Source organism: Myotis myotis, unplaced genomic scaffold (assembly GCF_014108235.1).
Source record: "Myotis myotis isolate mMyoMyo1 unplaced genomic scaffold, mMyoMyo1.p scaffold_m19_p_1, whole genome shotgun sequence".
In the NCBI taxonomy this organism is placed as follows: domain Eukaryota; kingdom Metazoa; phylum Chordata; class Mammalia; order Chiroptera; family Vespertilionidae; genus Myotis; species Myotis myotis.
The window spans coordinates 168,941,845-168,950,230 of NW_023416313.1; the positions used below are offsets into that span (position 1 = coordinate 168,941,845).

Genomic DNA, 8,386 nt, shown 5'->3' on the forward strand with positions numbered 1-8,386 from the left:
GCATACACCCAGGTTGTGAGTGTGATCCCGGGTTGGGGTGTGTACAAGAGGCAACTGATAGACGTTTCTCTCTTACATGGATGTTTCTTCCTCTCTATCTAAAATCAGTAAAAATGTATTTTAAAAAAATTTCCATCCTAATCCAATATGCACATTATGTAAAAAAAAAAAATTGAAATAAATATTTCACAAAACAATACTTCCTTACTTCTAAGGTGCAGTCTATTATTCTTATTCTCCTTTGTTTTTTCCCATTTCAGCTTTATGTTAGTTTTATTTTTAATGCTGATAGGCAGTGCACCCACTAAATTGATTTCATGATTTACTAAATGATTGCAAACTGCACTAGAACACTATTCAAGAGGGTTCCATTGGCTTATTTTGCTAAGAAAAGAAATTAATTTTGCTAGGAAATGTGGCTACAATTGTACATTGGAAAATCAGACAGTAATAGTTTTCATAATAGGTTAGTGCTAGGTAAATCCTTTTGCCTTACAGAAGCTCAAAAGTGCCTTGCTCACATTAAAGAACTGGGTCGGTCTCTCTCTCTCTCTCTCTCTCTCTCTCTCTCTCTCTCTCTCTCGTTTTTGTTGTTGTTGTTTGTTTTTGTTAGTATTCACCCAAGGATATGTTTTCTATTGATTTTTAAAGAGAGTGAAAGGGAGGGGGAGAGACAGAGAAGAACATGGATGTGAGAAAGACACACCGATTGGTTGCCTCCTGCACACGTCTGGACCGGGGCTGGGCATCAACTCTGCAACCAAGGCAGTGCCCTTGATTAGAATCGAACTCAGACCTTCAGTCTGAGGCCCATGCTCCAACCACTGATCCAAACTGGCTAGGGCCTCTTTTACAGAGCTTAAAACTTTGTTTTTAAAAATGTACATCTAGCCAAAACCGGTTTGGCTCAGTGGATAGAGCGTCGGCCTGCGGACTGAAAGGTCCCAGGTTCGATTCTGGTCAAGGGCATGTACCTGGGTTGCGGGCACATCCCCAGTGGGAGATGTGCAGGAGGCAGCTGATCGATGTTTCTCTCTCATCGATGTTTCTAACTCTCTATCTCTCTCCCTTCCTCTCTGTAAGAAATCAATAAAATATATATAAAAAAAAATGTACATCTTGTGTTAAATTATTACCTAATTAGGTCAATATGAGGGTTTTGACCTTGGACAAGCAACATGCGTTTTTAGTTTGGAGATTATGAGATACATTTTTGTTGCAAAAAATTGTGCCTGACAAGGTTCAAATGGGAAAGACGTGGGACTGAGTATGTTATCATCAATCCTAGAGCTGTTGTGTATAAAGTGGATGATGTAAGAGTAGGTAGATGGGATCACTTTAAAACTTTCTGGAATACTGGAATATTTTCTTGAGATTCAGTTTCATTTTCATTTATTTTTTTAAAATATATTTTATTGATTTTTTACAGAGAGGAAGGGAGAGAGCGAGTTAGAAACATCGATGAGAGAGAAACATCGATCAGCTGCCACTTGCACATCTTCTACTAGGGATGTGCCCGCAACCCAGGTACATGCCCTTGACCGGAATCGAACCTGGGACCTTTCAGTCCGCAGGCCGACGCTCTATCCACTGAGCCAAACCAGTTTCAGCTCATTTTCATTTAAAGTACTATCCTTGAAAAGTGTATTGATTAAATTTTAAATTGAATTACAGTGAAGCATGCTGAATCACTATACCCCTATCATGCATAGCAGAATTAATGTGTTTCCCCAAATGGATAATTCAAAGCAAATAACTTCTGGTTGTTTTTGTTTGTTTGTTTGTTTCTACTATACCTTATGCTGATCACTTCTCTTCCATTCATTGTCTTTCTTTAAATGGGAGGTAATACGTCAATTAGATTTTAGCTCAAGTAATAATCATTTCCAGTGTGGCTTACCTGAGATTACACCCAGGTCACTTTCATTGATGTTTAGAGTGTTAATAATACTTTTTCATTTACTACCAGAGATGGGAAAGTTCATCCCATTGGGTTTGTGTTTAACTAATTATGTTGGGGTCCAGCCCCAGCAGGTCCAGGGGTTCCCAAAGGTGTGGACAGAGTCAGCGAACAAGGAATGACACGGAGGCAGCAGCGTTCAGATGATCAGCATAGCCAGGTTCCCTCTTTATTCTCCTGTTACATCTGTATTTATACCATTTGATCCTATAAGCATGCCTCTGTAGTTACATATGGCATGTTTTGGGTCCTCCCTTAACCTTCTACAGTTCCTTGTTTCATGTCCATAGTTTATCTGACCTTTGCCAAAAAATCCCCTCTCCATCTAGTTCTGTTGATTTTAATCCTGTCCATTCTATTCCAAAGGTGTTATCTCCATTCCAAGGTCACTACTCTACTGTTCTGTTAAGCTACAAGGAAGTAACTGAAGGAGATTATCCTAAGTAAAGATTATGTAGCTTAAGCGTGATTGTTCGTAGTTAAGGTGATTAACTACCCACCTGGCACTTAGTTAAGGGGTTTTACTGATTTATTCCCTTCCTTAGTCCTGTTAATCTCTTAACTCCAGGGAAAAATCCCCACCTGGGGAAACAACCTTTCTCAGGGAGGTGGTTCTGGTTATAACACATAGCGCTAAAAAAGGGAGAGCAAACATATTAAGAACAGTATGCCGTATACGCCAGGTACCTTGAAACATATGCTGTGCAGATGTTTCTTCCCTGCAGCGACTGTGTCAAGCAACAAGGATGGACCTCCCTCCGGCATAATTAAGATAATTTCTTTTTTCTTTTCTTAATTTCGGGCCTCTCTCTTTTTTTAAAATATATTTTTATTGATTTCAGAGAGGGAGGGAGGAGAGATAGAAACATCAATGATAAGAGAATCACTGATCGGCTGCCACCTGCATGCCCCCTACCCTGACTGGAATTGAACTCTGACCTCCTGGTTCATAGGTCCACACTCAACCACTGAGCTACAGCAGGTGGGCAAGATAATTTCTTGATTTACTCCCACAGATGAAGAATTTCATCTATTAGGTGCGTAAGATTGAATAAAACAACTCCAAGAGTAACTTCACCTTGTTTCCTCGTTTTTGAGAGATTGTCTCTTTTCTCCATGTTCTGCCTTCATAACGTAAGGAGGGATCCTGAGGATAGTGACCTTTGAAACACCATAATACCCCTACTCAAAGAACAGGGATTCAACTAGGGTGAGTGATTACATTGCCACACAGTGTATCCTTACATTTTTACAAGATTAAAAAAAAATCTTGAAAACTCATAAATTACACGCTCATATCAAGTTACAAAAAAGGAATATGTGTTTTTAAATTTGTATATCTTAAATACTTAGGGGGAAAACAATGGTGTAATTAAACAACACATTAACTGAAAATTCACTCCATTTATGGTAAACTGCCAGTCCACAGGAGGACCATGTGACTTATTTCTGGGTACTGTAGAGGGAGCTAGTTTTCAGAAGGGGCATATTGGTCTGAATGAAAGGAAGGAAGAGAGAAGCAAGAAGTGGGGAAACTCATTTATTAGAAGACACCAAGCATTTATTCACTTATAGTATGCTTTTATTAGATTCTTTACTGAATTGGGTTCCTGCAATGGATGCTATAAAAAATAGGGACATAAAAAAATAGGAATATAAAAATAATAGCAGCCTAGCTGGAGTGGCTTAGTTGATTGATTGTCATCCCAGGCACCAAGAGGTCCCCAGTCAATTCTGGGTTGGGGCACATGCCTGGGTTTCAGGCTCGATCCCCAATAGAAGGCGTTCAGGAGGCAGCCAATCGATGTTTCTCTCTCATTGATGTTTCTGTCTCTCTCTTCCTCTCCTTTCCACTCTGTGAAATCAATTTAAAAACGCACATTTTAAAAAATAATAGATGAAACATGATCTAAAACATCTAAAGAATTTTAGTTTCAGAAGTAAATTATGAACTATGTACAGGTGCTGAAGAATGAAAAGCCAGAAATGATCATTATGAAGTGGGGGTTAGTCAGAAAACATTGCTTAGACCAGTGATGGTGAACCTTTTGAGCTCGGCGTGTCAGCATTTTGAAAAACCCTAACTTAACTCTGGTGCCGTGTCACATACAGAAATTTTTTGATATTTGCAACCATAGTAAAACAAAGACTTATATTTTGATATTTATTTTATATATTTAAATGCCATTTAACAAAGAAAAATCAACCAAAAAAATGAGTTCGCGTGTCACCTCTGACACGCGTGTCATAAGTTCGCCATCACTGGCTTAGACAGTGCTATAGTGTGAATGTTTGTGTCCCCTTCAGAATTCATCTTGAAATCCTAATATCAAAGTGATGTATTAGGAGGTGAGCCTTTGGGAGGTGGTTAGGTCATTGGGGGGTAGCCATAATGGATAGGATTAGTACTCCTATCAGAGAACTCTATAGCACTTCTAGCTGTGAGGAGACAGAAAGGGCTGGCTTTGAACCAGCTGTCACTTAAATGCAATCATACTGGCACCTTGATCTTGGACCTTCTGGCCTCCAGAACTGTGAGGAATAAATTTCTATTACTTATAAGCTACCCAGTCAGTGGTATTTTGTTATAGCAGCCCAAACAGACTAAGACTGATAGGATAGTTCAAGCTAGATTAATGAAGTAATGTGAGCGAACCCAGTTTTCAGGACATAAAATTGAGCAGAACCTAAAATCCAACCAAGCAAGACTTCAGCTAGTTTATCAAATCTATTCTCTGATTCACATGAAATTTCAGAACACTGGGGATAAAGAGAACATTAAAAAATTTATGTATAGGAAAATCAGCTGTGGCATTAAAGTGACATTGGACTTCTCAATAACAATTTTTGAAAGTTAGAAAACAATGAAGAATTGTTAGAAAACAAAATCCTCAAGGCAAATGATCTGCTCTAGAATTCTATATCCATCAAATTATCATGAAGTACAGGGGAAGAATAATGATATTGGGCAGCAGCCTGCCTCTACCTCAGCAGTCTAACTGCCCTGAGGCTGTGATTCTTTGAAGAAGCCCGAATAGATCTGGCTGAGAGACCAAATGGAGAGGCCCTGAAACTACATAAAGAGAGATCCTGACAGCCCCCAGCTGCTGTAGACCTCTTGCCTTTCCAGCTCTAGCCTGAAGGCAACCTCAGTGAGAGACCCCAGGCCACAAATGCCCAGCTGAGCTTTCCTCCATTCCTGTCACAGAAACCAGGAGACAATAAGTGGGTGTTGTGGTATAATGCCTCTACGTTTTGAGTAGGTTTGTTACACATCAATGCCAATTGTAAGAGTTACTCAGAAATTTTACAATCTATGAATTGTAGTCCACCAAAATGAGAGACTAAACCAAGAAAAAATAAAAGCTTTAGAGGCAGGAAACCCACTTGGAAAGAGGTAAAAGAAATGAGCAGGATGATAGGTGGGCCTGTAGGCCTACAGGGCTGCTGTTCTAAACTGGAGCAAGAGGACAGAAGGGCCAAGAGAAAGCAGGCTAAGGAGGAAATGAACTAATGGAATACCTGCTACCTTTTCTCATCCAATAAGGATTTTAGTGCTTTCTCTGTGTCAGAAACGAATGTAGGCACTGGAAATACAACAAAAAATAAAATACACCAAATGTCTGTTCTCAGAAACTTGCATTTTGGTGGAGGATGAGACATACTAATGGCATATACTGTAATAATAAACATATTTTATATACATATACGTTTTAAGTTTATATATTGATATATGTTTGAATATTTTGAATGAGTATTTTTTTGTAATCAGTATATTAAAAATGTGTAACTGACACATTAAAACCAAGCAAACAGAAAACCAAGGCAATTATTAACACCAAGAAAAACAAAATGAATGCGCATACAGCATACTATGTGGCTAAGCTGATAATAACAAATTAATACTTTTGCCAGCTACTGTTTTGTTTTGTTTTTTAATAAAGTCCTCATATTGGGGGTGGAGAGAGCAGAGCGCCTGAAGAATGGCTTCTCTGTGTACAACACATGCTATAGCGACTTGGGCTTACTCCTCACGGGTGGCAGAATACAATGGCCTTCCTGTGACATTACGCCCTATACATAAAAAACAAAAAAGTCCTCATAGATGCTATATACAACATGGATGAACCTTGAGAACTTTTTTTTAATATTTATTTCAGAGAGGAAGGTAGAGGGAGAGAGAGATAGAAACATCAATGATGAGTGTTGTATGAAAGGAGAGCACTCCCCTTGACAAGGACGGAAGAGGCTCTTGGGCCTAACAACACGCATACGGTTAAGGCATTGCCACCTACTTCGTGGCATCTAGCCACTGTTTTTTCCAGTCAGAGAAAGATAAATACCACATGATCTCACTCCTTTGTGGAATATAGAGAACAACATAGACTGATGAACAGGGACAGATCCAAAGACAGAGAAACATCGATCAGACTATTAATCCCCAGAGGGAAAGTAGGGGAGGGAGGGGGTAACGGGAAGAGATCAACCAAAGGACTTGTATGCATGCATATAAGCCAAACCAATGGACCTGGACAACAGGGGGATGAGAACATGAGTGGGGGAGAGGGGAGGGGAGCGGGTAATGGGGGGGATGAGGACACATTTGTAATACCTTAACTAATAAAGAATTTAAAGATTAAAAAAGAAGAAAGAAAGAAACATCAATGATGAGAGAGAATCATTGATCAGCTGCCTCCTGCAGCCCCCCACACTGGAGATTAACCCACAACCTGGGCATGTGCTCTGACCGGGAATCAAACAGTAACCTTAGGTTCATAGGTCGACACTCAACCTCTGAGCCACGCCAGCTGGGCTATATTGCTGTTTTATATTTAACGAACCTGAAGGAAGCACAGAGAAGCTAAGTGGCTTTGCCGTAGGCCACTTAGCTAATAAGACTTGCTTAGTCATAATATTGTAAACACTGAATATTTTAAGTTTAGTAGCACTACTTGACTTTTATAATGTCACACACACACACACACACACACACACTTATAATTTCAGTACCTGAATAAAGCTGCTATTAAAATTTAAGTGTGTGTGTGTCTGTAAATAACATGTAAATGGATAGATTATCTCTGGGAGACTGCAACAGAAGCTGGAAACGGTGACTTCCCCAGAGGAGAGGAGCCAGGGGATTTGAGGATAGTAGGAAGAAAACATCACTTTGTATTGTGTACCTTTTTGTATTATTTTAATTTTGTCCCAAGTAGCTGGATTGCAAAATTAATTTTATATATATATTTAATATATTTTTATTGATTTCAGAAAGGAAGGTAGAGAAAGACAGAGATAGAAACATCAATGATGAGAGAGAATCATTGATTGGCTGCCTCCTGCACGTTCCCCACTGGGGATGGAGCCCGCAACCCAGACATGTGCCCTGACCGGGAATCGAACCGTGACCTCCTGGTTCATAGGTTGATGCTTAACCACTGAGCCACACCAGCTGGGCCAAAATTAAATTTAAAAGAAGTAAAAAGATAGATACCAAAATGTCATTACTGCTTAGTTAACTCTGGATGCTAAGATTTTTTAAAATTTTGTTCTTTTCTCTGTTTTCTAAATTTTCTAAAACAAACATGGATTAGTTTTAGAATAGGAGGGGAAAAAATCTCCTTTAGGGAATATGTATATCCTTCATTCAACTATATTTTTCTTACTAATTTGGGATCTAGGATTCTATGACTAGAAGTGTTCAGATCTGAAGAATGAGTAAGTCTGGGTTCTTGAGCTAATAAATGAAAGTTGTTTGGTCATAATCCATGGTGGACTCTAATAATAATTATTTTTTTTAAACATATTTTATTGATTTTTTTACAGAGAGGAAGGGAGAGAGATAGAGAGTTAGAAACATCGATGAGAGAAACATCGATCAGCTGCCTCCTGCACATCTCCTACTGGGGATGTGCCCGCAACCCAGGTACATGCCCTTGACCGGAATCGAACCTGGGACCTTCCAGTCCCCAGGCCAACGCTCTATCCACTGAGCCAAACCGGTTTGGGCAGATAATAATAATTATTTTTATGTAGGACCTCAGTTTATTCAGTTGGAGTTATAAAAACTATGTAAATGTAAAGCTGGTTTGCTCATGGAAGAGTTTTCAGGCAATAAAAAAAAAAAAAGACAAACATCACATAATAAAATTTAAACTGTTTTCCAAAATGATAGCAAGTCTTTTCCCCAAATCTCTTTCCTGTCATCATCATTAATCTAACTCACTTTTATAAGATTCAGCTGTCAACTCCAAAGCACTGGTATATAATTGCTCTCTGTGCAAATGTGAGTTTGGGAAAGTCCCAGTACACTTCCTATGAAAATTTGCATTTATGTTAAGAAAAAAGAAGGGAAGGTAATGAGTCAGAAATGATTTCTTAGGACTGAAGCAAAGATGGTCCCTTTGCTCTTGAATCTAGAGTTAG

The 8,386-nt window shown here is 39.0% G+C and overlaps 1 non-coding gene and 1 pseudogene across 1 annotated transcript; both read left to right on the top strand.

Annotated features, from left to right (window-relative positions):
* The first annotated feature begins 5,913 nt into the window (after positions 1–5,913).
* Positions 5,914–6,042, top strand: LOC118662304. The gene has a single exon (XR_004969694.1). It is a non-coding gene; the product is annotated as a small nucleolar RNA SNORA11 (small nucleolar RNA).
* A 121-nt stretch (positions 6,043–6,163) lies between these two features.
* On the top strand, positions 6,164–6,281 carry LOC118662326 (annotated as a pseudogene).
* The last annotated feature ends 2,105 nt before the right edge of the window (positions 6,282–8,386 follow it).